Below are 13,011 nucleotides of genomic sequence, written 5' to 3'. Positions count from 1 at the left end.
AATACAAATTTTATGTAAAAAATCTGTGCTCGCTTCGCTCTCACTTGACCAACTCCTATTGGGTACAATTTTTCTGTAATACTATGTATTCTACATATGTAATAAAACTATACAGGTGTACCAAAAGAATACATTTCAACAAATTTGGTCCATAGAGCCGGATCTTAAAAACTTCAAAATTGACGTACAAAACCCCCAAAGCAGGTTCCGATTGAAAAATGGATATTTGTTCCACCACACGTTGCACATTTTGCCGGGATTTCGGGAGCAATCCTTTAGACATCTTTAAAACGGTTTAAAACTTCCCGATTTAATTCCAAACGAACGATCTCCATATGCTCCCGCTCCGAAAATTTCTGGTATGCATTCCACCCTCGAAACTTTTCGGTTAGTTTCTCCTCTCACTTAAACCCAGCTTAATCAAATTAATCCCGATTGAAACCTCTCTCGTTTAAACAATATTTTCTACTCTCATCGCATGGAAGTCACGTAATGTTGTTAATTTACGGAATCTGATTTTCATGAAATTCATGAAATCTACTCTGCGTCCTTCAAAGAGAAAGAGTGGTAAATATTTTTTAGAAGGATCCACGAATACAAGCTCTATAATTACGAGCGAAATGAGATCCCTTATTACACTGACATAGATTTTCGAGAGTTTGATTGCACCTGAGGCGGTTAATAAGTGTGTTAATGTGGATTGGTCAGATAATGCAGTCGTAATTAGGAGAATAAACTCTGAGCTTTCTACAAATGCAATTAGAAGCAGGGCGCACATGTTGTACGTGCAGTTGTACATTTATGAGAATGGTGGATGCGCCGGTAAACTGAATAAACAAAGCGAACAATCAAATTTTATTTTATTTCAAATGTTAGAAGTTTTGCGGATGGTAAATAAAAGAATCAAAAAAGTTCATTCAGCTTGAATTTGTGAGCCTACGAAGCCAAATTAGTACAATTGTGTGTATTATTTGATACCGGCCTTAAAATAAAAAAAAAACTTTTCACAAATAACTTTTTTAACATCAAATTATATATTTGTCAAGATTCGGCTCTATGGACCAAATTTGTCCAAATGTATACATTTTTGGTACACTGGATTACAAGTACAATTTTAAGTTACAGAAAAAAACGCAATCAAAGGATATAATTTTGTGTATTATTCGAGTACAGTTTTAGACTTACAAAAATTGTATTTACAAATAATTGGTCAAAGTTGTATTTTTTAATATCCAGCTCCATGTAACAAATTTGTCCAGATGTACTTACTTCTAGTAGACCTGTATAGTTTTGTTACAGTTTTAAAATTACAGAAAAACCGTAACTATTAAAAATCAGTAAAGTTCGAGCGAAGCAAACACTGATTTTTACATAAAATTCCGTATTTTTTAAGATCCGGCTCGAGGGACCAAATTAGCAGAATTGTTCAGTTTTTGAGATACCCACATTATTTGCCTGCAGGCTTAAAAATTAAAGTTCTTATTAAAAACTGTAATTTTGTTAGTTTTAACGCAACAAAATTTTGCTCGCCCTGTATTGCAAATTTTTAAAGTAAAAGATTAAGATTTTTAAATTAGCATTTTTTGAGCGGTCAGTAGTCGCAACTTATTTAAAATTTGTAGCAAATTTCAAAATTTAATGTCAAAAAAGCCAATTTTCATAAATTTGAATGCAAGATAAACACGTAACTGAATTTTGGAATTTTTTTTTTTTTAAATTGCTGGTAAACTGCTTCAAATACAAAAAAGCAAAAAAAATTTAAAATTGAAATTTTTTGAAGTGTTGAAATTATCAAAAATTTACAAAAGAAATCTGCATGATAATTTAAACGCAGTCAAAACGAAATTTAGAATAGTTGAGTCACGAATTATTTAATGTATGTACTTTATATGTTAGCTAATTGAAAAAATCGGCGTTAAAATGTATGTAATATCAAATTTTAGAATGTTTTTGGACAGCGTCAACAATTTTTATTTTTTTTTATAATTTTATAGCAAAAAAAAAACCAAAATTTTGAAAGGTTTGCACCAACGGCTTGTTTTAAATTTGAGACAAATTATTGACCACTAAAGTGATTTTCAAAGAATGTAATTTAAAAAAAATCAAAATTTCCTAAATTCTTATTAAAAATGTCTAGTTTATGAAACTTTGAAAGCTCATTATTGTGAATTTGCTGAAAAACTGTGTCAAACTACTGTTTCTACGATCAAAAAAACGCAAATGTTCCAAATTTTAACATACAGGGTTTCCGAATAAAGGGCAAGGATTTTTAACCCTAATATTAGACAACGCAAGTTGACAAAATAACCAAATTTCGCGTTTCAGAACGTCACCGTTTTCGAGACAAAAATGTTTAAAGTTTTCTGCAGAAATCGACACCAAAATTCTCCAAATTTTTACAAAAAAAACTGTGATTCAGATTTTAAAAAATTTTAGAACAAATTTCGGATTACTAGAAACTTGAAAAAACTTGAAAACTGGACGAATTAAATTTTTGTTGGTTAAAAATCTTCTGATCTTTTTCTTAATTCTGAACTTTCAAATGTTTTGGATTATTTTTTCTTGGTTCATTCAATTTTTAATGAACTCAAATATCAAACTTTCATGATTCGTTAAAAGAGCAATAGGCACTAATTTGATGAAGCCAATTTACCCTGATTGAAATGCAACAAAGTTAATAATTCCGCAAAACATGAATTTTTTTTAATTAAAACCATCTATATTCAGAAAAAATATTTGAACAAAAATTCGAATTTAGCTGGAATGGCTCTAGAATTGCTAAAAACGTAAAAATCTGTCCGACCCGGCACATCTACCATTTTTACTACAAAATCCATAATTGCAATGGAAAAAATGATTGAAATTACTCCACAACTGCACTACATCCGCTCGATTTAATCGAACAAGACACAGCGATGTAACCGAGATTTCATTATCTCCGTAAACTGTATAAAGGCAGTCATAAACTGCATTTATCCCAAATAAGCAGCAACCATATTAAACCCTGAATCACAACAAAACGAAATTTTCATCCTCCCTTAGACTTTAATACAGCATAACTAGACAAAGTCACAAAATTTTATAACAAAAATTTGCATTTTAGAGACCAATATGTAATGATTAGGCCCCGTCCAGAATTACGACCAATGAAAATTACATTATTCCAGTTCAGCAAAGACTGTTTACGCCCTGAAACCGGAAAGAAAGTACGTAAATTACCGTAAAAGACGCCGTAAAAGTTAAATATTCACACAAAATAAAAGTGGAATTAAAGCGCGATGCTATTGAAATAAACGTTCCATTTTTCAAGACAAACACGTAATCCGATTTGGCACGTGGTCATCAATTAAAAAGTTGCGCGTAACGAAGTTTGAAATGTCAGGGAAATGCAGGGACGGCTCTAAACAGATTTGGTTGAAATATTGTAATTTCCAAGAAAAACGCAGAGAGAGTTTTGCTACAACAGTTCGATGAAAGTGATGTACATTTTTTTTACTTTTATTTTGGATTTTAAGACTCATCAAATAATGTAATAATGGTCCCTCAAGCCGGATCTTAAAAGATATGGAATTAATGCGAAGAATCAGTGCTCGCTTCGCTCGCACTTGACATATTCCTGATGTTTGAAATTTATCTATGATTATAAAAATGTACTCAAACTATACAAGTGTACCAAAAAACTGAACATTTCTCCAAATTTCGTCTCTCGAGCCGGATCTTAAAGAATACGAAATTGTAAGTGAAAATAATCGGTGCTCGCTTCGCTCGCACTTGACCACTTCTTGGTGGTTACGGTCTTTCTAATAATACTATTCTAATAAAACTATGCAGGTACGCCAAAAGTATACATTTAAACAAATTTGGTCCATCAAGCCGGATTTTAAAAAATACATAAATTAAAGTTAAAACCAGTTGTCTAATTGTATCACTTTTGTGGTCTGTAATCGAAAAATACACACAACTGTATTTATTTGGTCCAACGAGCCGGATCTTAAATAAATACATAATTTAATATTAAAACAGTTGGCTAGTTATTTGTGCATAAAATCATTGTGACTAAAGACAGTCATCGAATAATACACACAATTGTAGTAAATTTGGTCCATCGAGTCGGATCTTAAAAAGTCCGGAATTTGACATACAAAGACACATCCAAATAATAAGTACCCCAAAAACTGAACAATTCTCCTAATTTGGTCGTTCAAGCCGGATCTTAAAAAATACAGCATTTTATGTGAAAATTAAATGCTCGTTTCGCTCGCACTTGACCAACAACTAATCACGATTATTTTATGATTTTAAAAATGTAATAAAATTATACAAGTGTACCACAAACTGAACAGTTCTCATAATTTTTCTTTCAAGCCGGAGTTTAAAAAATACGCAACTGTAGGTAAAAATCAGTGCTCGTTTCGCTCGCACTTGACTATTTCCTTGTAGTTACAATTTTTCTATGGTTCTATAAAAAATTATTGTAATTAAAGACTGTACTCAAATAATGCACACAATTGTACTAAATTGGTTCATCGAGCCGAATCTTAAATTTGGTCTCTAGAGCCGGATTTTAAAAAATACGAAATTGTATGTGAAAATTATCAGTGCTCGCTTCGCTCGCACTTGACCACTTCTTGCTGGTTCCAGTCATTCTAATAATACTATTCTAATAAAACTATGCAGGTACGCCAAAAGTATACATTTAAACAAATTTGGTCCATCAAGCCGGATCTTAAAAATACATAAATTGAAGTTAAAACCAGTTGTCCAGTTTGTTGTATCACTTTTGTGGTCTGTAATCAAAAAATACACACAACTGTATTTATTTGGTCCAACGAGCCGGATCTTAAGTAAATACATAATTTAATATTAAAACAGTTGATTAGTTATTTCTGCATAAAATCGTTGTGATTAAAGACAGTCATCGAATAATACACACAATTGTAGTAATTTGGTCCCGCGAGCCGGATCTTAAAAAATATAACATTTGATGTAAAAATCCAGTGCTCACTTCGCTCGCACTTAGTTAATTCCGATTAGTTACGATTATTTTATAATTTAAAATGTAATAAAACTGTAGAGGTGTACCAAAAGTATACATCTAAAAACATTTGATCCATCGAGCCGGATGTTCAAAAACACAAAATTGTATCTGAAAAACCAACTTACTACAATTTTAAAAACTATTTTTGTCAAAAAAACTATTTCTCAAACGTTTGTTGGTATTAACATTGTCACTAAGCCGTAAAAAATGATGTATTTATTCTATCAATGCTGCCAACGTAACGACCATTAAAATTAGTGTTCGGAGTGTGTATTGCAATAATGTAAATTGTAATAAATGCAGCTGATAACCGGCGCCATAAATTTCGTAATTTTGCTGGAATGATGCTCCGGGAATTGCCAGCAGCCAGAAAATTAACTGAACAAATTAGCGTTCCAGCGAAACGGTTTCCAGGATCTCCAAGATGAGGAGTTTGTACATGAAACTAGAAACCATGCCAAAAACCGGAGGCTTTAGTAGAGGCGATTATTGAAGAACGAGCTTCTTGACACGAAAAGCTGTGTGAAATTTTCTAAATTTTACAAAATGAGTTAAATTCTTTGTTGTGGTCTTCATGTGAAATTTACACTGGGAGCGCTGGTTTACTAGAGTAAATTACAAAACCTCTGCAAACGTCAATTGCGGATATTCAGAATCCAATTATGGGCAGTGATGGCAGTCATTAAAAACCAATAATGTCCATTCGACAATTATTACAATTTAATCAATTAGCTATGCTCAATTAGTTACCGAGCAGTAGTAAATTGTAAAGCAGAGTTTTTAAAATCAATGATAACAGAATTAGTTTTTTGTAGAGCGATAAATCACTGGCAGAAAAAGTGAGAACAAAATTTCAACTTGTGGCACAAAAAAAAATCCAATATTCCAAATTTTTCAAAATTATGCTAATTTTCTAATACTCAAACTGCATGCATAAGTCTATTTTTCCTAAAATAATTAAATTTGATTAAGAACATATAAAGTTCACCCTTCAATGAAGAATGCGCCAATCATTTTAAGACTAAAAATTTCATTAAAAACGAAAGTAAAATTCTATTAAAACCGACTTTCCTCGCTAATTCAGAAATAGAATCCGATCAACGCTCAACATGCCTCCATAATTCGGAAATAAAATTCGAGCAACGCTCGACATGCCTCGCTAGTTCGCAAGTCAAATTCAATCAAGGCTCGACGTGCCTCGCTAATTCGAAAATTAAATCCGTATATCGGCATGCCTCGCTTGTGTAGAAGTAACTGCGAGCAGTGCAGAAATAAAATGCAATCATCGCTCGGGACGCCTCGCTATTTCTGCAGTCAGCCTGGATCGTAGCTCAGTCAAATTCGAGCCATGCTCAGCACGCCTCGCTGATAGTTTTTGTAAAAAAAGAGTAAATCGCCCACTATTAAGAAGAAAACTTTTCATTACCTATTCTAGTTAAGCATACGACCACTTCCTCAAAAATAAAACTTTCCTGAATTTTTATGCAGAGAAATCAGAAGAAACAATAAAATGCCACTTATTTCAAAAAGAGTGTTGCCATACGTGGCGTAATTTCCCAATTTGTGTCGGAATTTTAAACTAATCGTGACATAAAATTAATTTGAAATCAATTTTCTACAAGCCCTCTGAAAACTGGTCTAACTAATATGAAGAAGTTGAAAAATTTCTCTTTCCTAACAAAAATTACCACTTCAGTGCCTTTATTCGTACAGAACTATTTAAAATGTAAATGCATTTTAATTTACTATCCATTTTCGAGCTAAAATAAGCAGAAGAAGTTATTTTTTTTTGATGTAAAAACCAATTTGAAGCTGAAATTAAGAAACCGGACGGAAAACTGGAAGATGAAATGAGACGCAACTAAAAATTGATATTTTACAGAAAGAGAAAGCAGTAAAACACCGCCGAGAGCTGCCAAAACTAACTGTCACAAAACGCTTATGAAAACCGCCAGCAATCATCCCTCTCGCCCTCGCCAAAATCAAGACAAACCCTTCGAAATCCTATTCGAAAATCCTCCATCCCCGCAACGAGACAGTGAATAATGACCGAAGAAACAACCTCCGCCCCCACGACGCGTACCTGTAGCCGTCATCATCGTCACATAACAGGTGGCGGCGACTCATGAGCATCTTAGTTAAGGTGAAAAGACGTCCCAATCCGAAAATGGCGTCGGCGGTTGCGCCGGTGTTTGCCGGCGGCTGTAACCGAACCATTGCACTACCATCGCACTGGATTTTAACAGCACGTGCATAGGCCGATTCCGACGGTGGGCGTCGCTTCGATCGGTGGCGGCAATGACGGATGCACGCACCGGGAGCTCGCTGCAGTACTGGAAGCGAAGCTGCGGCGACGGCGGCGATGACAGCCAACCGCCGCACGGCGGCGCTGCCGCTGCCGGATAGGGGTAGAGAACGCGGAGGCTCATTGTGACAAAAATTGACTATGGGGGTGGGAAATGAATGAGGATTTGTAGAAAATCGTGAACATGACTCATTTATTTGTTGAGGGGGTGGGATTGGTAACTGAGGCAGCACCTATTTCTTGGCATATTTTCAAAGATATGAATTATTAAATTTCTTGGCTGAGATTTTATTTCTCTGTGAGCCACAGTTTCTTTCATAACATTTTGCAAAAAAAATAACCAAAGCACAACTCAATCTTTCCTTTGACGAGGACTTCCGCGTGCTAGCATCAAAAGATGGCTAAACAAATTGCACAAATTGAACCTAAATGGGAAGAAAGAGTTCGGTAACGCCCATTAGTACGGGGGCAATAATAAATACAAAATTTAGAGAAGATGAAATCTAATCAGAATCTATAGAATTTTAAAAATCTCTCAAAAACTAGACATTTAAATAATCTGAAAACTCTAAATGAATGAAAAAAATAAGAAAACTTCTATAATTAAGACAGCCGAAGAAGTTAGGAGAACCGAGGCGTGCCGAGCATTTATCAAATTTTACTTATACTTTAGCGAGGCAATACACATATTACTTCTAAAGTACCGAGGCAAGTCGAATGTTTATCACATTTTACAGTGGACCTAGAGCTAGTTTAGATATATAATCCGATGAACGCTCGACACGCCTCGGTACATCGGAAATAATATGCAATAAACGCTCGACTGCTTCTTGTGAGAAAAAGTGTGAAATTTTTACCATGGAGAGAAAAACATCGCAGTACTGTTTCTAGATGAGCAAACGAACATTTTCTTAGACGTGAGAGATTTGAAGAATTTTTGACACGTTTGTTCGATACAGTCGTAATTTGGTACAGACAACAGACAGATTCAAAAAAGTGACCACTCAAAAGTTTACTCTTCTAGCATCACACGTTTAGCAATTATGAAGCAGTCTTGCAAAATTTTTGGCTTTCAGAAGAAAATTTCTAAAATTCGACGTTCTCGTCGTAAAATATTAAAATTTGGAACAGTTAACAAACAGGTACTAAACAGAAACCATACCAGATTTTATTCCTATAGCATTGCACATTTCAAAACTGTATCATTTATAAGAACATTTTGAAAATTTTTAATGCATTCTTCAAAAAAAAATCTAAAATTTGACATACACTTTCTACAATTTTGTAACTTGGTACACATAACAACCGGGTTCGATATAGTAACCTCTAAAAACTTTAATTCTGTAGTGTAACAAATTTGAAAATTATAGCGCTTAAAAAAAGTTTTGCAAATTTTTAGCTCGTCTCTTAAGAAAAAATTTCTAAATTATTAACTAGTTGTTCAAGAATTTTGAAATTTCGTACAGTTAACGAACAGATACAAAATAAAAACCCCACCAAATTTTATTCCTATCGCATTGCGCGTTCAAAATTGTAAAATTTATAAGAAAGTTTTGAAAATTTTTGACGCATTCCTCTCTAAACAAAATTTGTAAAAATTGACATACGCGTTCTAAATTTCTGTAATTTAGTACCTATAACAATCGGTTTCAATATAGTAACCTCCCAAAATTTAATTCCAGTAACCTTACGCATTTCGAAATCCTAGCATTTATAAAAAAAATACAAATTTTTGGTTCGTCTCATCAAAAAAAATCTCTAAATTGTAACATACTAGTTCTAGAATATTGAAATTTGGTACAGTCAATAAACGGCTACAAGATAGAAACCTCACGAAATTTTATTGAAATCACATTGCGCGTCACAAGACTGTAGCATTTATAAGAAAATTTTACAAATTTTTAACGCATTCTTAATTTTTTTTTATCAAATTTGACATACCCTTTCTATAATTTTGTAATTTGGTACAGATAACAAACGGATTCAAAACAGCAACCTCTCAAAATTGTGTAACATGACTCATTTCAAAATTATAGCATTTATAAAAAAAAATTACAAATTTTTGGTTCGTCTCAAAAGAGAAAAACTCTAAATTTTGACACACTCGTTTATTGGAATTTAGTACACTTAACAAACGGCTACAAAATAGAAACCAGATTATACTCCTGTCGAATGGCGCGTTTTAAAACTATTTACATCATTTAGGAGAAAATTTTGAAAGTTTTTGGCGTCAATTTTAAAGTCTATTTTCTAAAATTTGTTTTACCCTGTTGTAATTTGGTACAGTTAACAAACAGGTTCAAGTTAGTAACCTCCCAAAATTTTATTCCTCTAGCATCACAAATTCCGAAATTACAGCATTTGAAAATTAATTTTCAAAAATTTGATTTTCTCGTCGTTAAATATTAAAATTTGGTACAGTTAACAATCGGGTACAAACTAAAAACTTTACCAAATTTTATTACCCTCGCATTCCGTATTTCAAAACAGCAGCATTTATAAAAAAAAATTGGATTTTTTTGCGCATTCCTCAATTTTTTTCATAAAATTTGACATAATCGTTCTATAATATTGTAATTTGGTACAGAGCTAAGCAACAAGTTTAAAATAGTAACCCATCTAAATTTTATTTCAATAGCTTCAGATATTTCGAAATTATAGCATTTATAAATCCGTTTAGAAAATTTTGAGCTCATCATGTAGGAGAAATTTTCTAAAATTTGACATTCTCGTCGTATAATTTTGAAATTTAATACAGTTAAAAACCAGGTACAATATAGAAACCTCACCAAATTTTATTCTTGTTGCATTGCGCGTTTCAACACTGTAGCATTAATAAAAGAATTTTTGAAATTTTAGACGCATGCCTCAAAAAAAACACTAAAATTTGGACATGCTTGTTCTAAAATTTTGTAATTTGGTACACATAACAAACAGGTTCAAAATAGTAACCTCTTAAACTTAAAAGTTTTAAACATTTTTGCTTCGTCTCATAAAAACATTCACTCCTTTAAAAACATTTTATAAAATTTGACACGTTTGTTTTATACAGTTATAATTGGGTACAGTGAACAAACGGATACAAAATAGTAACCTTTTAAAATTGTATTCCTATTATATGAAACTTTTAGAAATTTCTGACGCATTTCTCCCAAAACAAAATTTGTACAATTTGACATATTCGTTCTACAATTTTGGTACAGATAACAAACAAGTTCAATATAATAATCTCTTGAAATCTCTAAATTTTGACATCCTCGTCCTAGAATATTAATTTGGAACAGTTAACAAACGGGTTCAAAATAGTAATCTAGCAAAATTTTATTCCTATCGCATTACGCGTTTTAAAACTGTGGCATTTATAAAAAAAATTGGAAAATTCTCAAATAAAAATTCTAACATTTCACATATTCGTCCTACATTTTATAATTTGGTGCAAATAGCAAACGAGTTGAAAATAGTAACCTCTCAAAATTTTATTTACTCCAGTCGGTTTACATATTTCAAAATTATAGCATGTATAAAAACGTTTAGCAAATTTTTTTTAAAAAAATTTTTAAAATTTCACTTTTTCGTCTTATAACATTAAAATTTGGCACAATTAACAAACGGGTACAAAATACAAAATTTTATTCCTATCGCATAACGCATTTCACAACTGTCGCATCTTGCCTTCAAAGAAAAAATTCCTAAAATTTGACATACCCTTACTAGAATATTCTAATTTGGTACAGTCAACAAATGGGTTCAACGTATAAACCCCTCAAAATTTTATTCCTGTAGTATCACAACTTCCGAAATTACAGCAAATTCTAAACCATTGTAATTTCGTAATTTTTCCCCCAATTTTCCGCTAAAGTTCACATCGAGCCACGCATTTCCTTGGAAAACCCACCACAAAAACAAACCCAATTCCAGTCGAACATAAATAACGATATGAAATTTTCCAGATAGGAATTTTTGCTATTAAATCTGAATTGTCGGCGCAGAGTGGAGAGTTCTGTCTCTTGGAACAATGTTTTTGTAACGTCGCTCTGACATGAATAATAAAATGGAGATTTGCTATTTGAATATTTTCAGATTGACGTGAATAGAAAAAGTGGGTAAATTTGCGTCATGGGCTATTTCAGGAGGAGATTAGGCACGGGCCGTCGAACTTTCGTTTTTCATTATCGTTATGCTGTGTACTTTAATGAGTGCAGGCTTCTATAATACACTCGGATGGCTGAGTAAAAAATATAGAGGCATGAAATGTGGCTACTTTTAAAGACTCATCACTGCGGAAAAAAAGATGCAAGTTTAACACTTCTTAGCAGAATTTGTTTACATCTCAATATCATTCAAACTAAAATTGCTATTTTTGTCACAGGAGCAGCCTTGAACCTGGGAAATGTTGACAGTGCTAGCACTAATTTGTAAACACGCTTTCAATTAGACGAATTAATAGCAACACTAATTATGTAGTTCATTGTCATTATACATTTCGCGTGCTAATTGGATACCAACAAGTTTAGCCTTGTTTCCCCGAGCTACCAGTTACAAAAAAAAATTAGCACAAATAAATCAAGTCACAGCTGGAAGCTTCATATTTAGACAAACGAGGCGTTTATTCCTCCAGTTACGCGAATGTGGCAAAAATGGTGGATGCGCCGAGTCCGTCCTTCGGCGCATCTAAAAGAAATTTCTTTTTAGAGATATTTGATCATCTAAAATTAGTACTGAGACATTTTCTCCTTTTATTACAAAAAAAACATGCGAGGCGTACTTTCAAAATGTCAATGTAATAAATAAATATGTTAGCGAAGCAAGACAAAACGAGGCGAGGAGTGACAGTATTTCAGGGGCGTACATCATACAAAAAAAAACTTTTAGTAATACTTGCCGAGGCATTATTCTAGTAATTTTTTTGTCAAATTTTTAATTACATTACCGTGCGAAAATAAAATACGATCAACGCTCGGCTTGTTACGTAACAGAAAATTAAAATAAAGCTAGAAAACTTCCGCCGAGGCAACTCAAAACTTCATATTTAATCAAAGACGCTTTTTTCTTAAAATCCCTTAAAAAAAATCATTTCGAGGGTATATTCGTTTGTTCATCTAAAATAAGTCAAATATGTTCGTTTTCGAAAAAAAAAGACTCCCGAGGCATGCCGAGCGTTCATCGAATTTTACTTCAGAAGTGTCAATCAGAGAAAACTATTATTTCAAGTAAAAAATTGGCACGCCTCGGTACGCCTCACTAAAAAAATTTTGCCAAAAAGAAGTGAGGAAGCACCCCTGAGGCGTACCAAAGCCTTATAATAGATTATTTATTATCATTTAGATAATAAAATTCAAGCGAGACGTTCCACGCGTCTGTGTTCAGAGATAAAAAACGTTAAACGCTCGGCATGCCTCGCTGGAGAAAATCTTATGAAAACTAACTATTTCCATTTTAAAATATCTTGGAAAATTAGAGATTTAATATTCAATTTTTTTTCAACAATATGCTGATTTTTTATCTAATGATTTCACTATTTTTGTTTCATTTTATTAAACTTTTGTACTATAGAAATCGCATGCCTCGCTAATTTGGCAATAAAATTCATTTTGGAGGTATATTTGTTTGCTCATAACTCATAACTAAAATATGTTCGTTTTCTAAAAAAAAGACTCCCGAGGCATGC

At 32.8% G+C, this 13,011-nt stretch overlaps 1 protein-coding gene and 1 long non-coding RNA gene across 10 annotated transcripts in view; both read right to left on the bottom strand.

Moving 5' to 3' along the window:
- Window positions 1–7,367, bottom strand: part of LOC148176322 (uncharacterized) — a 36,616-nt gene extending 29,249 nt beyond the window's left edge. The window contains exon 1 of the long non-coding RNA XR_015769997.1: window positions 7,122–7,367. This is a non-coding gene — a long non-coding RNA (uncharacterized LOC148176322). The remainder of the gene's footprint in view (window positions 1–7,121) is intronic.
- The window catches only part of CASK (peripheral plasma membrane protein CASK), a 351,460-nt gene that overhangs the window by 245,900 nt on the left and 92,549 nt on the right, over window positions 1–13,011 (bottom strand). The window lies entirely within an intron of this gene.

This window comes from Gnatocerus cornutus, chromosome 4 (assembly GCF_029298725.1).
Source record: "Gnatocerus cornutus isolate USDA-ARS CGAHR chromosome 4, icGnaCorn1.1, whole genome shotgun sequence".
Lineage (NCBI taxonomy): Eukaryota > Metazoa > Arthropoda > Insecta > Coleoptera > Tenebrionidae > Gnatocerus > Gnatocerus cornutus.
The sequence above is the reverse complement of the archived record's forward strand: the minus strand, read 5'-3'. Positions and strand labels throughout refer to the sequence as shown.